Source organism: Lolium perenne, chromosome 2 (genome assembly GCF_019359855.2).
Source record: "Lolium perenne isolate Kyuss_39 chromosome 2, Kyuss_2.0, whole genome shotgun sequence".
Taxonomy (NCBI): Eukaryota; Viridiplantae; Streptophyta; class Magnoliopsida; order Poales; family Poaceae; genus Lolium; species Lolium perenne.
This window is the reverse complement of record NC_067245.2, coordinates 18,420,055-18,441,794: the sequence shown is the minus strand read 5'-3', so window position 1 is coordinate 18,441,794 and position 21,740 is coordinate 18,420,055.

Here is a 21,740-nt window from a genome sequence, read left to right as displayed (position 1 = left end):
TTCCTCGATTGCTTCTTCTTCTGGCGAATCGCCTCCCCTCTGGATCTCGTGGAGAATCGCCTCGGGCGATTGGGAATCTCCGACGAGCTCTCGCCCTCGCCGTTGACGTGTGCGCTTCCGAGACCGACCTGGCGCGGGTGCTGCTCGCAGCGCCTGTGCCGTCGTCTCCATGCTGTGCTGTTGTGGTGGTGTTCGTCGGCGTAACGCCGGCGACTTCCCTGGCTTTGCAGCTGCTATGGCCGCGCGGGCACTGCCTCGCCATGCCATAGCTTCTGCCTCCAGGCGCGGGTAAGGTCTTCTGCTCCTCCTCCTTCTCTTCTGTGCGCCTCCCTTGCCACTGTTCTTCTTCCTCCTCATGTTCTGTTGCTCTCTGGTGGTCCTGTGATCGCGCAGAGCCATGCTATTGCTGCGCAATCTTCCTGTGCCTCGGTTTACTGCACGCTCAGGGTCGAATTACCAGTTACTGGTACTGGCACATGTCGATTTGCTTGCTATTTATGCTGTGCTTAATTCTCTGCTGCTCCTAGCATGCTCTGTACTTGCCATGCTCTACTGTGCTTGCTCAAGAGCTATCTATGCCATGCTATGATTGGTTATGACTTGCTTATGCTTACTGGTCTATCATGCTTGCTTGGCTAGGTGTATTTGTGATGCATCAGTGACACTTGTGTGTGTGCCAGTGGTGCCTGTGATATGCTTCAGTGCTTCCTATGCAAGCCAATGATCCTTTGGATCATTTCTTGCTTGTTGGCTAACCTCTCTGTGTAACTTGGCTTGCTATGATTGATCCATTTGATCAATTGATTGTCAGTGATTGTTTACTGGCTAACACTGTGGCTATATGATTCACTTATCTGGTGATGCTGATGCTCAAGCATCACTGTGCTGTTGCTTACTTGTGCTGTTGCTTATTTCTAGCTATCTAGACTTGCTCTAGTGGCTATGAATTAAGTTGTATTGCTTAACAGTATGTTGCTGTCATGCTTAGCATGGATCTGTGATAAATTCATGCTTGGATTACTTAATTATGATGAACTGCTTGTGCAGTGATGATTTAAATGACTTGCTTGTTTATGAATTTGCTGTTCATGATTCTTTTACAAGCAATTAAAGTCTGAATCCATTACTGGATAGTGATGTGATCTATTTGGCTTTCTTTTAATTGGTGCTAAGTGTGATGTGACCTCAGTAGCCTTGCTACTGACTGGTTGCTCACCTAGCTGGTTGGATCTTGTTGGCTACTCATCTTTGCTTGCATATTTGGGGATCATAGTAACTATGAATGCCAATATGCTTGCCTGTGAAGAAATCTAGGGTTTCTGATGGTTGCATGCTTAGGATTTTCTGTGTAGTCTTGGCTGCTAATCCTTGCTATCTCTTTGGTGCTATCTCGTGCATGTGATCTTGCTAGTGTGTGCATCTCAGTGCATGATTTCTAGCTTCAGGCACATGATGCAGTATCTGGATGGTTTCTATCTTAGTAGCTTTTGGTGGCGGTAATCCTTGGTGAAAACCAAGTGATGATCTACCCATATGAGCATCTGCTCATCCCATGCTTATGCATATGATGGATTAGATCCATTGGATCTTTTCCAGGAACTAGGTATACCTTGTTCCAGCTCCTAGAAAGAAATGTTTTGTTGATGCAGACTTGGGTTTGTTCACAGCCCTTCACCTCCAGATCTTGGATGATCTTCTAGGTCACCATGATTTCTGGTGGCTTAAGTGGTTGTGTGTGTTGGTTCTGTTCTTGCTCAAGAACTGGATGAACTGAGCTTGTTCTTGCTTCACCCTTACCTGGTGAATCTTTATCTGGTCGACTGGTTATGATTTCTAGGGTTTGTGCCCCTTTTATATGAACCCTGCTTCTATCCTTGCATTGACACACAAGCCTGGCTTGCTTGGTGACTATGCTGTTGCATGGCCTTGCTGTTGCTGCCTAGCACACTTGAGCTGTGTGCTCTCATATGCTGAAACTTGAGCCCCTGGTGTGTGCTCAGGTTTGGTCTGCTGCTGCCCTTATCTTGTGCTGTCCCTGGTTTTGGACAAGCACAAGTGTGTGGTGACAGTTTGCACTGTCCAAACTGAATATTGTGTTATTTGCTAACTGTCCAAACTGAACCTTGTGTTAACACTTATATTCTGGCTAGTGTTGGTGTTTTATTATTGCAGGTTTGTGAAGATGGACATGGCCAGAAGATATACTTCAAGTCATATAGTCTAGTTTTAGTTTAGGAATAATAATGTAATCTTCATTTTCATTTCTGTTTATTATTCATCAATTTTTGTATCAAGAATATTGTAAAGACTTTGTAATCTGTGTTGTGATATCAATAAAGCCCAAGTTTTTGTTTATGAGCTTTTGATTTATGTAATATTTATATTCTGGAATGAATATTGTATTTATGATTCCCTTTGAAATTCAAAGTGATTTGAATTCCTAAATTGTGTTTAAATTATGAATTCCATTTTATATAGTTCAATGTTTATTGTTAAATGTTTTAACACTTGTCAAATAAAATCAATTCCCCAAATCAACAAGATACAAAAGAGATCATGTCGAAATTTTCCTAACTCACATTGCCTAACCCTAAGTGCAAAATGAGAGAGAACCTCGATCCCTCTTAGGTTTAATTGCAATAAGGCGCGAAAATTTCCCCCGTTTTGCGATGAAATGCACATCCCATTTCTAAATCTACCCTTCGTTGTTCCTATGTTCTGGGTTATTACAGCCTCTCCCCCTTAACAGAAACTTCGTCCCGAAGTTAAGATTGGTACCTGAACATCTCTGGGTAAGACTTTCTGAGTTCTTCTTCCGTCTCCCAAGTGGCTTCTCGCTCAGGATGATGTTGCCATTGCACTTTACAGTATTTGATTGCCCTGTTTCTTAACTTCTTCCATTGTACTTCTAAGATCTTTTCAGGCCTTTCCACATAGGTTAGATCAGATTGCAATTCTATTTCTTCATATGTGATAGGATCGTCCGGTGCCTTCAAACACTTTCTGAGTTGTGATACATGAAATACATTATGAACTTGACTTAGTTGTGCCGGTAACTCCAACTCAAAAGCTGTTCCTCGATTCTGACTGATTATCTTAAATGGTCCAATATATCGGGGGCTTAACTTTCCTTTCACTCCGAACCTCTTAAGTCCTTTCATTGGGCTAACCTTCAGATAAACCATGTCTCCCACTTTCGGTTCCCAATCTCTTCTCTTTAAGTCAGCGTAACTCTTCTGACGACTCTGAGCTATTTTGAGTCTATCCCGGATCACCTCGATGACGTCTTGTCTCTCCTTGATGTAGTCTGGTGTAAACTCCTTGTTTTCTCCAGTTTCAAACCAACAAATTGGTGATCTACACTTCCTTCCGTACAATGCTTCGTACGGTGCCATCTGAATGCTACTCTGATAACTATTGTTATATGAGAACTCCGCTAAAGGTAAATGGTCCTCCCATGAGCCTCCAAAGTTCAGAGCACAAGCTCTAAGCATGTCTTCTAGTATCTGATTGGTTCTTTCGGTTTGTCCTCCGATTTGTGGATGATATGCTGTACTGAAATCCAACTTGGATCCCAAAGATTCTTGTAGTTGTTTCCAGAATGCTGATGTGAAAATCGAACCTCTATCTGAGACTATCTTCTTTGGTACTCCATGCTTACTCACAATTTCCTTCACATATATATCCACAAGCTTTTCTGCAGTATCTTTTGTGTTTACGGCTATGAAATGAGCACTCTTGGTAAGTCTGTCCACTATTACCCATATCATATCCTTCTTCTTACTAGTCATTGGTAAACCAGTAACAAAATCCATTCCTATTTCATCCCATTTCCATTCCGGTATCTCTAGTGGTTTGAGTACTCCCGCAGGACTCTGATGCTCTGCCTTCACTCGTTGACATGTATGACATTCCGAGACATATTGTGCTATTTCTCTTTTCATGTTGTTCCACCAGAACATTTCCTTCAAATCCATATACATCTTCGTACTTCCCGGGTGTATGGAATAAGGGGTTTCATGTGCTTCTTTTAATATGATTGACTTCACTTCTGGATCATCTGGTACACAGATCCTTTTCTGGAAGTATAATGAATCAAAATCCCCTAGATGAAATTCTGATGGTCTTCCTTCGCCAATCCTCTTGATTTCCTCTTGAATGAACAAATCATCCGCTTGCCTTCGGATAATCTCATATTTCAAGTCTGAGTACATTTCATCCATAATCCTCATGGTTGCTATACTTCCTTTGACATCACCTTGAATAAACAAGATCTGAGCATCTTCTAACTCTTTCCGAAGTTTCTTTGGAATCTCCCATTCCGTAGGTTGATTCTCCGTACTCTTCCTACTTAAGGCATCTGCTACTACATTAGCTTTGCCTGGTGTATAGTTGATCTTAAGGTCGTAATCCTTAATCAACTCCAACCATCTCTTCTGCCTCATGTTTAATTCCTTCTGGGTGAAGAAATATTTCAAGCTTTTGTGATCGGTGTATAACTCACACTTGGATCCATATAGAAATTGTCTCCAACTCTTCAAAGCATACACAACTGCCGCTAACTCGAGATCATGTACTGGGTAGTTGTGTTCATGTGGTTTCAACTGTCTTGATCCATAAGCTATTACCTTCCGATCTTGCATAAGAACACATCCAAGTCCATTCTTGGAAGCATCACAATACACCGTGTAATCCTTTCCAGGTTCAGGAACTGCTAACACCGGTGCTGTGGTTAACTTATCTTTGAGTGTTTGGAAGCTGGCTTCACACTCATCAGTCCATACAAATGGAGTATTTTTCTTGAGTAACTTGGTCATTGGTCCTGCAATCTTCGAAAATCCCTCTATGAATCTCCGATAATAGCCTGCCATACCAAGAAATCCTCATATCTCCTTAGCATTTTTGGGTGATTTCCATTCCAATACGGACTGAACCTTGCTTGGATTCACCGCTATGCCTTCTTTGGTTATAACATGTCCAAGAAATTCAACACTATCTAGCCAAAATTTGCACTTGCTGAACTTCGCATATAGCTGATGTTCCCTCAAAGTTTGCAGAACTATCTTCAAATGCTTGGCATGTTCTTCTTTATCTTTGGAATAGATTAGAATATCATCTATGAACACTATCACAAACTTGTCCAAGTACTTCATGAATATCTTGTTCATCAAATTCATGAAAATTGCTGGTGCATTTGTTAGTCCAAATGGTACAACCAAGTATTCATGGTGTCCATACCTTGATACAAACGCTGTTTTTGGTACATCCTCCTTCTTGATCTTGATTTGATGGTATCCTGACCTTAAATCTATCTTCGAGAAGACTCCCGCTCCTTGAACTTGATCAAAAAGATCTTGAATTCTGGGTAAAGGATACTTGTTCTTGATGGTTACATTGTTCAAATTTCTGTAATCTCCACACATTCTCTTTCCTCCATCTCTTTTATCCACAAAAATAACTGGTGTACCCCATGGTGACACACTTTCTTGAATAAATCCCTTGTTCAGTTCATCTATCTGAGCTTTTAGTTCCACTAACTCCTTTGGCCCCATCTTATATGGTGGTTGTGCTATTGGTCTTGTGCTGGAATCAGATCGATTGTGAATTCTATCTCTCTATCGGGTGGCATACCCGGTAGTTCCTTAGGAAATACATCCTTAAACTCATTCACTACAGGAATATCTTCAATTCTCACTTCCTTCAAGCTATTGAGTTCCAATCCGATCTCCAACTCACTGTACTTATCTCCTTGGAACACTATTCTACCTCCGATGGAGTTGCGAAGTGATCTTGTTTTGTCTCCACGAGTTAATCACCGCTCCATTTTCTGTCAACCAATCCATCCCTAAGATGACTGATATGTCCTTCATGGGTATGATGAATAGGTCCGCGAAATATACACAGTCACATATGGTTAGGACTTGTGCTTCTTTCACGTGGGTTACTAAGATCGTTCCCCCCGCGGATAGAACAGTTATAGGGGTTTCTAACTTAGAACATCTAAGCCCGAATTTTTCCACAAACTCCAATGCAAGAAATGATGTGGTTGCCCCAGTATCAAATAATACTTTGCCAGGATGAGTAAGAATGCTTAGCGTACCTAAGACTGTTTGATCCGACTCTTCCGCTTGTTCCAAAGATGTGCAATTCAGCTTTCCATAAGGCTTTCCCCTCTTATTGTTGTTGTTGTTGTAGTTGCGGTTGTTGTTGTTGTTGTTGCGGTTGTTGTTGTTTCCACCTCGTCCTCCAGAGCTCTGTCCGCTCCAAGATGACTTGTTCGGACACTCCGGCTTGATGTGTCCTTCCTTCCCACAACCATAGCAGATGATTCTGGGTTTCTGACAGTCATACGCAAATGACCCTTTAGGCCACAATTGTTGCAGATGATCTGGTTAATTGGGTTCTGACTCTGACCTCCCCGGTTGTATTGATTACCAGTAGTAGGTCTGTATCGGGGTTTGAAACTCCGATCAGGGGTTGGTTTACTGATTGGGTACTTCCTTGGCTCTATACGAGCCCTCTTCCTCCTGTCCTCCTGGACTTGCCTGTAGTCATCCTCGAAAGTGATTGCCGAGTCAATCAGTTCTGGAGTCGGCGATCCGTGCCAACCTCAGTTGCATCTTCATGTATGGATTCATGCCTTTCATGAACCTCTTCTTCCGCTTCTCCTCGGTATCTACATCCTCAGGTGCATACCTGGATAACCTATTGAAATCCCGAACATACTGCATGATTGGTGCAGTATTCTGTCTTAGTTCTTCAAACTCCCTCTTCTTTAGCTCCACCACGCTGTCCGGAACATGAGCATCCCGAAACTTCTTCTTGAACTCCTCCCAGGTGAATACCTTATCTGGAGGGTGTACTGCTACAAGGTTCTCCCACCATGATGCTGCTGGTCCTGACAACAGATAAGTGGTATATCTGATCTTCTCCTCATCGTTGCAACCAACGGTCTTCAGTTTCCGTTCAGTATCCATGAGCCAATCTTCAGCGTCCATTGGTTCTGGAGCTGATGTGAATGGTAGTGGTCTTGCATTTTGGAAGTCCGATAGTGTTACTCCCTTGCCTTCATTACCCCTCTCATTAATGACATGGGTAAAGAAATCCTGCATGTTTTTGCTCTGGCTTTCCTGGTAACGCCTCCTATCTTCCTCCATTGACCTCATATACTGTTGGAAGTCTGGGTGCAACATTGGGTGTGGTGGTGGTGGTGCGTTTTCTGCTCTAGCTGCTGCATCTGCCTCCTCTTTCTCTCTTGCTTCCCGCTCTCTGCGAGCCTCTTCGGTTTCTACTAACGCCATTTCCCCCTAGTCCTGTAACAAAGAGCGATTACTCATAATTACACCATGCGAATGTTTTCTGAGCTCAACTCATTGCCCAGAACTAGTCACACAATGAAATCAAGAAGCAAATCCAAAACAAACATTTATTATGTATATACACCGTATAATACATAACACACTCACAAACTTATATTACATGTGGTACATATAAACCACTTATTTGGCTCAAAGCCCAAGCCAACGGGAATTTAAAATACGTTCTATTACAATACCACCTAGATTACTTTATTCTTCCTTGGAGCTCTACTCCTCATCGTCTTCATTCGCCTCCGCGTACATCCCTGGGGTCCATCCGGTACAACGGTCTGTCCTCCGAAGACCGTCCGGAATGAAAGTTCTTCCCGTAGGTATGTAGTCTGAATCGGACGAAGTGCCGAGACAGAGATCTGTCATGCCAAAGTAACTAGATAAAGACTCATACATATCCCCAGTGGAATACAGCTCCTCTTCTCCAGTCATCCATGGAGGATTCCTATTCACTTGACCCCTCATCTTCTTCTTCTTCTTTTTCTTTGTTCCAGAACTCTCACCTACGACGTACTGGGATGTTTTAGGTAATCCCATCTCCAAATCTAAAGAAATGGAGTTGGTGTCTTTCTCTTTCTGCTCAAAGTTTTGGTTAACATTCTGGTTATCCGCATCACTCTCATCTCCTGTATCACATGGAATTGGCTCCTCCTCATCACCGAAAGGTTCCCCGAAACGCCAACCCGTCGAGTTCTCGATCGGTGACTCCGAGCAGTTTATGTTCCATGACTGGTCTCCCCCATATCCAGTATCATACGATGCTGACACGTGTGGATAGTGCGGAACAAAGTTAGGTGTAAGTGGATCTCTTGTAAGTGGATTTCTCTTGGACCACTGGTCACTCAAATCTACAACACTGTCTGGGTTAAAGAAAGGTGTAGTATGTTGTGGTTGTGCCCTCAAATCACGCATCCGAGTTTGGAGTTTATCAGGGTCCGTGAACTCAGCTAGCATGTGGTCAATCTCACCTCTCATCTTCATGTGTAAAAGGTACATCGTGGTCAATAAAGACTTACAGCTATCCATGTCTTTGTCTTTGCAGCCTTCAGGACTTCGTGTGCTAACACCAAATGATTCGAGTGGGATCCTCATCTTCCTCGGCATGAGGTATATGAGAAAACTCTGAACATAGCAGTTCTACTGACTTGTGCTGCCTTATCTCAAGGATTGCCTTGAATAGGCCCATATGGTAGGCTGTGGTGATAGTTTTGGCTTCTCCGTATGGCATTATACGACTCATCAGCAGTTTTTCAGGTAGTTGGACCGATACTCTGCACTTGGCTAGGATTTCCCCATCATAGTAAGTATACTTGATAACAGGTATCCGTGGATCGCAATGAAGTTCCTTCAGCATCCCACACAGGAGAGCTGTTATTGGTCCATCATAATCACCGAGCCAACCCTCAACCTTCCTCAAAGTCCTCTTAGGAAAAGTATTCGCCATTATGGCTGTATACAAAAGCAGAATATTAGTAGTGATAATGCATCATAATAGCTATAATAAAGAATTATCGCACTAAAATATATGGTTTTGCTATTCTCAAGTGAATAATCACCATATTTCTAGAGAATCCTTTACTATTTCTACTAGACTCCTACAGGTTTCTTCCCTATACTAGGTTTTTCCAACCTAAGGTCGCAACATTTGCTCGATACCGGCTGCGGTGACCCGGCATACCACCGCATGTTGTAGTATACAAGTCGTTGATATGATCTTTGTGAAGGGGCTTCCTCACAAATTGCCATATCCCTCAGAGTGGTACAACAGAAACATTGCAGGTCATAACACTCCATACTTTATTACAAACATTGTCTTAACAAGTTGGTATTCTCACAGGTCCTATGAGAACACCCTAAGATACTACTTAAGTATGATTACAACTCATAACAAATATAAAGAGCTCAACAACTTATTTAGGTAAGTTCTACGTTGCTCGGCTCTAAGATACTAGGGTATGTCACTACTCCTCCACTTCCGTGTCATCTGGTCCGTAGACTATCCCATAGTCTACGCCTTCCACTCTGCCGCTAAGATCAGGTTCTTCGTAGACCAGCTCGTAGCTTCCTTAAGTGCTCCATCGTTGATAGCCTCCACTTCCGGATCACAGTCTAGCAAGGGTGTCGAAAGAAAGTGAGTACAGAGGTACTCAGCAAGTTCTAAAAGAATAAAAGGTGTTTGATGCACTAGCTACGACCATTGATCAGGAAATCGCAGGTCAATGCATGTTTTGAAAACATTTCTTCAAAAGGTTGCTTTTATTATGAAAACTATGCCCGTCAGTCTTCACGGAGTTGACTAGAACTTCGTGGAGTTCCTTTCTGCCGCGTTCGCAGTTCCTTCCCGGAACAGGGAGTGACAGCCACAATTTGATACACTCTGCAGAGGTGCGTTACTTTTCCCACAAGAGATCTCACCCTTTTTGCCATCCGCAGGGACTTGCCCCCGTTCACACTTCCTTTGGTGTGAGGCCAGGTATAAAGATCCAAGCCCACACCGCCTTCTCCGCGACTGCAAACCCACCCTTTTGTCCACCCGCACACCTCCAGTAGACTTCCCCCGATAATACGGCTTTACTCATGGTGTACTTTGGACAATCCTTCATAGATCGTAGAGCCATCATCACTAATGGATGGGGATTTAAAAGGCTATCCCAACCTACGGCAGTGCCTCCAGCACCCCGCCGGCTCTACCAATCCGTTGGCGTGCAGAAGGGAAAAGATACAGCTGGCTTCCCCAGAGCCATTATAGATCTCATGGTCAACGCGATTTGTACGGCGCTAGAATCACTGGACGGCATTGGTAATTAATCCTAGGGTGATATAACCCATTGCAATGGAACCTCCACCATATCAACGCATACCATGGTTCCATTGCCAGCCACATAGTCATATTCATAGTTGGAAAATAACCTTTCATTTGCGATGCAGGAATGATAAGTATATAGCTTTGCATTAAAGTAATAGAAAATAATCAGGTTGACATGAGCAAGGGTGAACTTGCCTGTGGACTGCGAGATAGTGCAGTTCAATGCAGTTGATGGAACCTGGACCTCGGGTTCTGTAAGAAGCATCATTGTCCGGTAAGGACAATGTTATAAAAATCCAAATAATGCAATCATGGATGTATTATTTTATGTTGGATCCCTTTACCCTGTTGAGTTATTACAATTTAGGGTTGTATTTAAGATTTATGTCTTTGACGGTAATTTACAATTGATTTAAAAGTATTAATCATTGTAATTCACACAAAGTATAACAATTCAAAGTAAAATGGTTTTACTTGATGATTACCTTAGTCATTTCAAAAATAATTTGAAATTATAGAGTTACCTCCATAGTTTTTGGAATAAAAGGGAATATAATATTTTTCTGGGAAAAATACCCTTTTTCAAAAGAAATGACTTGGAATAATAGAATTTCATTTTGAAATGTTTGAAAATAAGTATTTGAACTTATTTGAGATTTTCCTTGAATTTTAAATACAAGGAAATAATAATTTAAAATTCCAAGTTATTATTTAAATTCTGAAAATTCATAATTTTGAATTTGTTTCATAAATTCCATTTCATATTTTATTCTGGTTAAGATTTATTTTTCATTCATAAATCCAATTTTTATTGGATTTTTAGAGTTGTTTATGATTTATTAAAATTTGGTAAAGTTTTGGTCTTTTATTAAATGTAAAAAGACCAAAATACCCCCTGGACTCATATTGGGCCCAGCCCAATACCCTAACCCAGGGACGGCCCAATAAGGCTGGCCCCCTTTTGGGTTCGGTGGCGCCGAAGCGGCCCACCTCACTCACTCTCACTCGGTCCTCTCACTCACTCGACCTAACCCTAATCTCTGGCGACTCCCGTGGCGATGGCGTCACCGCCATGGCCGCCGCCCTGCTCCGGCCATCGCCGGCCTCCTCCGCCGTAGCCATCTATCGCTCCTGAACCGCCGCGAGACGATCTATCGATCTGTCCGCGTGGTTTCCTCGATTGCTTCTTCTTCTGGCGAATCGCCTCCCCTCTGGATCTCGTGGAGAATCGCCTCGGGCGATTGGGAATCTCCGACGAGCTCTCGCCCTCGCCGTTGACGTGTGCGCTTCCGAGACCGACCTGGCGCGGGTGCTGCTCGCAGCGCCTGTGCCGTCGTCTCCATGCTGTGCTGCTGTGGTGGTGTTCGTCGGCGTAACGCCGGCGACTTCCCTGGCTTTGCAGCTGCTATGGCCGCGCGAACCTTTGCCTCGCCATGCCATAGCTTCTGCCTCCAGGCGCGGGTAAGGTCTTCTGCTCCTCCTCCTTCTCTTCTGTGCGCCTCCCTTGCCACTGTTCTTCTTCCTCCTCATGTTCTGTTGCTCTCTGGTGGTCCTGTGATCACGCAGAGCCATGCTATTGCTGCGCAATCTTCCTGTGCCTCGGTTTACTGCACACTCAGGGTCGAATTACCAGTTACTGGTACTGGCACATGTCGATTTGCTTGCTATTTATGCTGTGCTTAATTCTCTGCTGCTCCTAGCATGCTCTGTACTTGCCATGCTCTCGTGCTTGCTCAAGAGCTATCTATGCCATGCTATGATTGGTTATGACTTGCTTATGCTTACTGGTCTATCATGCTTGCTTGGCTAGGTGTATTTGTGATGCATCAGTGACACTTGTGTGTGTGCCAGTGGTGCCTGTGATATGCTTCAGTGCTTCCTATGCAAGCCAATGATCCTTTGGATCATTTCTTGCTTGTTGGCTAACCTCTCTGTGTAACTTGGCTTGCTATGATTGATCCATTTGATCAATTGATTGTCAGTGATTGTTTACTGGCTAACACTGTGGCTATATGATTCACTTATCTGGTGATGCTGATGCTCAAGCATCACTGTGCTGTTGCTTACTTGTGTTGTTGCTTATTTCTAGCTATCTAGACTTGCTCTAGTGGCTATGAATTAAGTTGTATTGCTTAACAGTATCTTTGCTTGTCATGCTTAGCATGGATCTGTGATAAATTCATGCTTGGATTACTTAATTATGATGAACTGCTTGTGCGGTGATGATTTAAATGACTTGCTTGTTTATGAATTTCTTTGTTCATGATTCTTTTACAAGCAATTAAAGTCTGAATCCATTCTTGGATAGTGATGTGATCTATTTGGCTTTCTTTTAATTGGTGCTAAGTGTGATGTGACCTCGGTAGCCTTGCTCTTGATCTGGTTGCTCACCTAGCTGGTTGGATCTTGTTGGCTACTCATCTTTGCTTGCATATTTGGGGATCATAGTAACTATGAATGCCAATATGCTTGCCTGTGAAGAAATCTAGGGTTTCTGATGGTTGCATGCTTAGGATTTTCTGTGTAGTCTTGGCTGCTAATCCTTGCTATCTACTGGTGCTATCTGTGCATGTGATCTTGCTAGTGTGTGCATCTGTGCATGATTTCTAGCTTCTGTGCACATGATCTGTATCTGGATGGTTTCTATCTTAGTAGCTTTTGACTGGCAGTAATCCTTGGTGAAAACCAAGTGATGATCTACCCATATGAGCATCTGCTCATCCCATGCTTATGCATATGATGGATTAGATCCATTGGATCTTTTCCAGGAACTAGGTATACCTTGTTCCAGCTCCTAGAAAGAAATGTTTTGTTGATGCAGACTTGGGTTTGTTCACAGCCCTTCACCTCCAGATCTTGGATGATCTTCTAGGTCACCATGATTTACGGTGGCTTAAGTGGTTGTGTGTGTTGGTTCTGTTCTTGCTCAAGAACTGGATGAACTGAGCTTGTTCTTGCTTCACCCTTACCTGGTGAATCTTTATCTGGTCGACTGGTTATGATTTCTAGGGTTTGTGCCCCTTTTATATGAACCCTGCTTCTATCCTTGCATTGACACACAAGCCTGGCTTGCTTGGTGACTATGCTGTTGCATGGCCTTGCTGTTGCTGCCTAGCACACTTGAGCTGTGTGCTCTCATATGCTGAAACTTGAGCCCCTGGTGTGTGCTCAGGTTTGGTCTGCTTCTTGCCCTTATCTTGTCTTGTCCCTGGTTTTGGACGAGCACAAGTGTGTGGTGACAGTTTGCACTGTCCAAACTGAATATTGTGTTATTTGCTAACTGTCCAAACTGAACCTTGTGTTAACACTTATATTCTGGCTAGTGTTGGTGTTTTATTATTGCAGGTTTGTGAAGATGGACATGGCCAGAAGATATACTTCAAGTCATATAGTCTAGTTTTAGTTTAGGAATAATAATGTAATCTTCATTTTCATTTCTGTTTATTATTCATCAATTTTTGTATCAAGAATATTGTAAAGACTTTGTAATCTGTGTTGTGATATCAATAAAGCCCAAGTTTTTGTTTATGAGCTTTTGATTTATGTAATATTTATATTCTGGAATGAATATTGTATTTATGATTCCCTTTGAAATTCAAAGTGATTTGAATTCCTAAATTGTGTTTAAATTATGAATTCCATTTTATATAGTTCAATGTTTATTGTTAAATGTTTTAACACTTGTCAAATAAAATCAATTCCCCAAATCAACAAGATACAAAAGAGATCATGTCGAAATTTTCCTAACGCACATTGCCTAACCCTAAGTGCAAAATGAGAGAGAACCTCGATCCCTCTTAGGTTTAATTGCAATAAGGCGCGAAAATTTCCCCCGTTTTGCGATGAAATGCACATCCCATTTCTAAATCTACCCTTCGTTGTTCCTATGTTCTAGGTTTTTACATTGATAGGCAGCGGCAGAGGAAGATCACAAATTGGCCTGTCCATCATAGCGGCCACGTCACAGCGTTCCAACACTGTTTGGAGGCAATACGGAATGCTGACCATGTGGAGATTGTGCCTCACCACTTGGCCGCTTTCAACAACTATCTCCAATGGTTTCATCAAAGCACGTGTATCGAGTTAGTGAAACCCGCGTATGATGACGGTGATACGTCTCCGACGTATCGATAATTTCTTATGTTCCATGCCACATTATTGATGTTATCTACATGTTTTATGCACACTTTATGTCATATTCGTGCATTTTCTGGAACTAACCTATTAACAAGATGCTGAAGTGCCGATTCTTTGTTTTCTGCTGTTTTTTGTTTCAGAAATCCTAGTAACGAAATATTCTCGGAATTGGACGAAATCAACGCCCAGGGTCCTATTTTGCCACGAAGCTTCCAGAAGACCGAAGAGTCAACGAAGTGGGGCCACGAGGTGCCCAGACCCTAGGGCGGCGCCCCCCCCCCCCTTGGCCGCGCGGCCCTGTGGTGTGGGGCCCTCGTGCCGCCTCCTGACTTGCCCTTCCGCCTACTTAAAGCCTCCGTCGCGAAACCCCCAGTACCGAGAGCCACGATACGGAAAACCTTACTGAGACGCCGCCGCCGCCGATCCCATCTCGGGGGATCCAGGAGATCGCCTCCGGCACCCTGCCGGAGAGGGGATTCATCTCCCGGAGGACTCTACGCCGCCATGGTCGCCTCCGGAGTGATGTGTGAGTAGTCTACCCCTGGACTATGGGTCCATAGCAGTAGCTAGATGGTTGTCTTCTCCCCATTGTGCTATCATTGTCGGATCTTGTGAGCTGCCTAACATGATCAAGATCATCTATCTGTAATTCTATATGTTGCGTTTGTTGGGATCCGATGAATAGAGAATACTTGTTATGTTGATTATCAAAGTTATGTCTATGTGTTGTTTATGATCTTGCATGCTCTCCGTTACTAGTAGATGCTCTGGCCAAGTAGATGCTTGTAACTCCAAGAGGGAGTATTTATGCTCGATAGTGGGTTCATGCCTCCATTGATATCTCGGGACGATGTGAGAAAGTTCTAAGGTTGTGGATGTGCTGTTGCCACTAGGGATAAAACATTAGTGCTATGTTCAAGGATGTAGTTACTAGTTACATTACGCGCAATACTTAATGCAATTGTCTGTTGTTAGCAACTTAATACTGGAGGGGGTTCGGATGATAACCTGAAGGTGGACTTTTTAGGCATAGATGCAGTTGGATGGCGGTCTATGTACTTTGTCGTAATGCCCAATTAAATCTCACTATACTCATCATAATATGTATGTGCATGGTCATGCCCTCTTTATTTGTCAATTGCCCAACTGTAATTTGTTCACCCAACATGCTGTTTATCTTATGGGAGAGACACCTCTAGTGAACTGTGGACCCCGGTCCAATTCTCTATCTTGAAATACAATCTCTTTGCAATCTTTGTTCTACTGTTTTCTGCAAACAATCATCTTCCACACAATACGGTTAATCCTTTGTTACAGCAAGCCGGTGAGATTGACAACCTCACTGTTTCGTTGGGGCAAAGTACTTTGGTTGTGTTGTGCAGGTTCCATGTTGGGGCCGGAATCTCTGGTGTTGCGCCGCACTACATCCCGCCGCCATCAACCTTCAACGTACTTCTTGACTCCTATTGGTTCGATTAAACCTTGGTTTCTTACTGAGGGAAACTTGCCGCTGTGCGCATCACACCTTCCTCTTGGGGTTCCCAACGGACGTGTCAACTGCACGCATCAAGCAAATTTCTGGCGCCGTTGCCGGGGAGATCAAGACACGCTGCAAGGGGAGTCTCCACTTCTCAATCTCTTTACTTTGTTTTTGTCTTGCTTAGTTTTATTTACTACTTTGTTTGCTGCACTAAATCAAAATACAAAAAAATTAGTTGCTAGTTTTACTTTATTTGCTATCTTGTTTGCTATATCAAAAACACAAAAAAAAATTAGTTACTTGCATTTACTTTACTTATTTCATCATGTTCCCTTTTAATTTTACCACGAAAGACATACCGGTAGGACGTGGGTCTATAATTGGGAGAAATAATATAGAAGAATTCTTCAACCATGTTAGTACCGTTGACGATTTTGAGGATAGACACTTGGTAGACCTTGCCCCTACCTATGAAATTGCTGCTGCTGCTTTAGTTCGCATGTTGGAAACTAAATTTGTTAATCTCAATCCTATAATCCAACACATGTTTCTCACACTTGGTGATATGGAAGAAGGAGAAAAGAAAGATTTTGTTTTAGAAACCCTTCTTAGAGAATTTGGTGGTATAGCGAGAGAGGCTAGAAAGGTCTTTGCTAAATTTAATATGCTTGGTTCTTACACCAATTTTGTTAGTCTCCTTGAAAAGATGGATATGGATAGAATAAAGTGCACTAATAATACTAATGATGGAGGGGAGATCAAAGCACCAATACCATGTAAACTCTTAGCTATGAATGATGCACTAGAAAATAACTATGCTTGGCTTGTTCCTGAAAATTTGTTTGATGAGAGTAGCACTCCTAAGACTAATGAAAAGGGAGATGCTAAAACTTATGTATCTAATATACTATGCCTGGTTGAGAAAACTCCACACCCCGCTGAGAATGCACCACCCTTTGATAATACTTGATGCACACTTTCTGCGCCTAGCTGAAAGGCGTTAAAGAAAAGCGCTTATGGGAGACAACCCATGTTTTTACCTACAGTACTTTGTTTTTATTTTGTATCTTGGAAGTTGTTTACTACTGTAGCAACCTCTCCTTATCTTAGTTTAGTGTTTTGTTGTGCCAAGTAAAGTCGTTGATAGAAAAGTTCATACTAGATTTGGATTACTGCGCAGAAACAGATTTCTTTGCTGTCACGAATCTGGGCTGTTTTCCCTGTAGGTAACTCCGAAAATTATGACAATTTACGTGAGTGATCCTCAGATATGTACGCAACTTTCATTCAATTTGAGCATTTTCATTTGAGCAAGTCTGGTGCCTCGATAAAATTCGTCAATACGAACTGTTCTGTTTTGACAGATTCTGCCTTTTATTTCGCATTGCCTCTTTTGCTATGTTGGATGAATTTCTTTGATCCATTAATGTCCAGTAGCTTTATGCAATGTCCAGAAGTGTTAAGAATGATTGTGTCACCTCTGAACATGTTAATTTTTGTTGTGCACTAACCCTCTAATGAGTTGTTCTAAGTTTGGTGTGGAGGAAGTTTTCAAGGATCAAGAGAGGAGTATGATGCAACATGATCAAGGAGAGTGAAAGCTCTAAGCTTGGGGATGCCCCGGTGGTTCACCCCTGCATATTCTAAGAAGACTCAAGCGTCTAAACTTGGGGATGCCCAAGGCATCCCCTTCTTCATCGACAACATTATCAGGTTCCTCCCCTGAAACTATATTTTTATTCCATCACATCTCATGTGCTTTGCTTGGAGCGTCGGTTTGTTTTTGTTTTTGTTTTGATTGAATAAAATGGATCCTAGCATTCACTTTGTGGGAGAGATACACGCTCCGCTGTAGCATATGGACAAGTACGTCCTTAGTTTCTACTCATAGTATTCATGGCGAAGTTTCTTCTTCGTTAAATTGTTATATGGTTGGAATTGGAAAATGATACATGTAGTAATTGCTATTAATGTCTTGGGTAATGTGATACTTGGCAATTGTTGTGCTCGTGTTTAAGCTCTTGCATCATATGCTTTGCACCCATTAATGAAGAAATACATAGAGCATGTTAAAATTTGGTTTGCATATTTGGTCTCTCTAAGGTCTAGATAATTTCTAGTATTGAGTTTGAACAACAAGGAAGACGGTGTAGAGTCTTATAATGTTTTCAATATGTCTTTTATGTGAGTCTTGCTGCACCGGTTCATCCTTGTGTTTGTTTCAAATAAGCCTTGCTAGCCTAAACCTTGTATCGAGAGGGAATACTTCTCATGCATCCAAAATACTTGAGCCAACCACTATGCCATTTGTGTCCACCATACCTACCTACTACATGGTATTTTCCGCCATTCCAAAGTAAATTGCTTGAGTGCTACCTTTAAAATTCCATCATTCACCTTTGCAATATATAGCTCATGGGACAAATAGCTTAAAAACTATTGTGGTATTGAATATGTAATTATGCACTTTATCTCTTATTAAGTTGCTTGTTGTGCGATAACCATGTTCACTGGGGACGCCATCAACTACTCTTTGTTAAATTTCATGTGAGTTGCTATGCATGTTCGTCTTGTCTGAAGTAAGAGAGATCTACCACCTTATGGTTAAGCATGCATATTGTTAGAGAAGAACATTGGGCCGCTAACTAAAGCCACGATCCATGGTGGAAGTTTCAGTTTTGGACATATATCCTCAATCTCATATGAGAAAATTATTAATTATTGTTAGATGCTTATGCATAAAAGAGGAGTCCATTATCTGTTGTCTATGTTGTCCCGGTATGGATATCTAAGTTGAGAATAATCAATAGCGAGAAATCCAATGCGAGCTTTCTCCTTAGACCTTTGTACAGGCGGCATAGAGGTACCCCTTTGTGACACTTGGTTAAAACATGTGCATTGCGATGATCCGGTAGTCCAAGCTAATTAGGACAAGGTGCGGGCACTATTAGTATACTATGCATGAGGCTTGCAACTTGTAAGATATAATTTACATGATACATATGCTTTATTACTACCGTTGACAAAATTGTTTCATGTTTTCAAAATCAAAGCTCTAGCACAAATATAGCAATCGATGCTTTTCCTCTATGGAGGACCATTCTTTTACTTTCAATGTTGAGTCAGTTCACCTATTTCTCTCCACCTCAAGAAGCAAACACTTGTGTCAACTGTGCATTGATTCCTACATATTTGCTTATTGCACTTATTATATTACTCTATGTTGACAATATCCATGAAATATACATGTTACAAGTTGAAAGCAACCGCTGAAACTTAATCTTCCTTTGTGTTGCTTCAATGCTTTTACTATGAATTATTGCTTTATGAGTTAACTCTTATGCAAGACTTATTGATGCTTGTCTTGAAGTGCTATTCATGAAAAGTCTTTGCTTTATGATTCACTTGTTTACTCATGTCATATACATTGTTTTGATCGCTGCATTCACTACATATGCTTTACAAATAGTATGATCAAGGTTATGATGACATGTCACTCCAGAAATTATCTGTGTTATCGTTTTACCTGCTCGGGACGAGCAGAACTAAGCTTGGGGATGCTGATACGTCTCCGACGTATCGATAATTTCTTATGTTCCATGCCACATTATTGATGTTATCTACATGTTTTATGCACACTTTATGTCATATTCGTGCATTTTCTGGAACTAACCTATTAACAAGATGCCGAAGTGCCGATTCTTTGTTTTCTGCTGTTTTTGGTTTCAGAAATCCTAGTAACGAAATATTCTCGGAATTGGACGAAATCAACGCCCAGGGTCCTATTTTGCCACGAAGCTTCCAGAAGACCGAAGAGTCAACGAAGTGGGGCCACGAGGTGCCCAGACCCTAGGGCGGCACGGCCCCCCCTTGGCCGCGCGGCCCTGTGGTGTGGGGCCCTCGTGCCGCCTCCTGACTTGCCCTTCCGCCTACTTAAAGCCTCCGTCGCGAAACCCCCAGTACCGAGAGCCACGATACGGAAAACCTGCGTGAGACGCCGCCGCCGCCGATCCCATCTCGGGGGATCCAGGAGATCGCCTCCGGCACCCTGCCGGAGAGGGGATTCATCTCCCGGAGGACTCTACGCCGCCATGGTCGCCTCCGGAGTGATGTGTGAGTAGTCTACCCCTGGACTATGGGTCCATAGCAGTAGCTAGATGGTTGTCTTCTCCCCATTGTGCTATCATTGTCGGATCTTGTGAGCTGCCTAACATGATCAAGATCATCTATCTGTAATTCTATATGTTGCGTTTGTTGGGATCCGATGAATAGAGAATACTTGTTATGTTGATTATCAAAGTTATGTCTATGTGTTGTTTATGATCTTGCATGCTCTCCGTTACTAGTAGATGCTCTGGCCAAGTAGATGCTTGTAACTCCAAGAGGGAGTATTTATGCTCGATAGTGGGTTCATGCCTCCATTGATATCTCGGGGACAAAGGATGTAAAGTTCTAAGGTTGTGGATGTGCTGTTGCCACTAGGGATAAAACATTAGTGCTATGTTCAAGGATGTAGTTACTAGTTACATTACGCGCAATACTTAATGCAATTGTCTGTTGTTAGCAACTTAATACTGGAGGGGGTTCGGATGATAACTTTGAAGGTGGACTTTTAGGCATAGATGCGGTTGGATGGCGGTCTATGTACTTTGTCGTAATGCCCAATTAAATCTCACTATACTCATCATAATATGTATGTGCATGGTCATGCCCTCTTTATTTGTCAATTGCCCAACTGTAATTTGTTCACCCAACATGCTGTTTATCTTATGGGAGAGACACCTCTAGTGAACTGTGGACCCCGGTCCAATTCTCTATACTGAAATACAATCTCATCGCACATCTTTGTTCTACTGTTTTCTGCAAACAATCATCTTCCACACAATACGGTTAATCCTTTGTTACAGCAAGCCGGTGAGATTGACAACCTCACTGTTTCGTTGGGGCAAAGTACTTTGGTTGTGTTGTGCAGGTTCCATGTTGGGGCCGGAATCTCTGGTGTTGCGCCGCACTACATCCCGCCGCCATCAACCTTCAACGTGCTTCTTGACTCCTACTGGTTCGATTAAACCTTGGTTTCTTACTGAGGGAAACTTGCCGCTGTGCGCATCACACCTTCCTCTTGGGGTTCCCAACGGACGTGTCAACTGCACGCATCAGACGGCATCTTGGACGACCCCATCGAGTTCGATGAGGTTGCGCAAAGCCAGCACGACATCTATGCTCGCAAAGGAAGATCGACTTCTATTGCTTCCAAGCTGAACTTCGTGGTAATGTATTCTCTCGTTAGCTAGTACATCATTACATTGGCATGTGATCGCTTAAATTGTGTATAATATGTTTATCACAGCGGTCCAAGATCTAGAAAACAACTGACGAGTGCGAGGTTATTTGGGATTAGAGCCATAGAGATGAAAAGCCTATCGGACCGTTGCGGCATTTCATTAAGGTAGAATCACCAACTTTGAATATAAGCTATTATGTTCGGGTGGCTTTGTAACCATGACTTCCATGACGCAGAACACTGCACGAAAGATGCGGCGGTTAGCCAACTTGCTAGGTTGCCGCGACGGCGAAATTGCCTCATCCTCTTCTGAAGAGGCGGAGGTATGGACTATTTTGTTGCTGTCAAACATGTGCTTACTAGTTTCAACTTTTTGTAATCTCATGTGTTCATGTTTGTGAAGATTCCTGACGACGACACCATTCTGAGTCAAGGCATTATGAGTCAACGCAAGAAGCAAGCCACACGGTCTGCTTACCAGTTGAAGCCAAGGGGCAAGGCTCCAAACCGATACACTCCGGACGATTATGTCAACCGAGGAAAGAAGGTTATCATTGAGGAGGATGAGGCGCCGCCGCGGAGATCATCTTTGAGGAGGATGAGGAACGATGAGCCGTTATCTTCAGAGGAGGAGGAGGAGGAGCAGCAGCAGCAGAAGGAGGA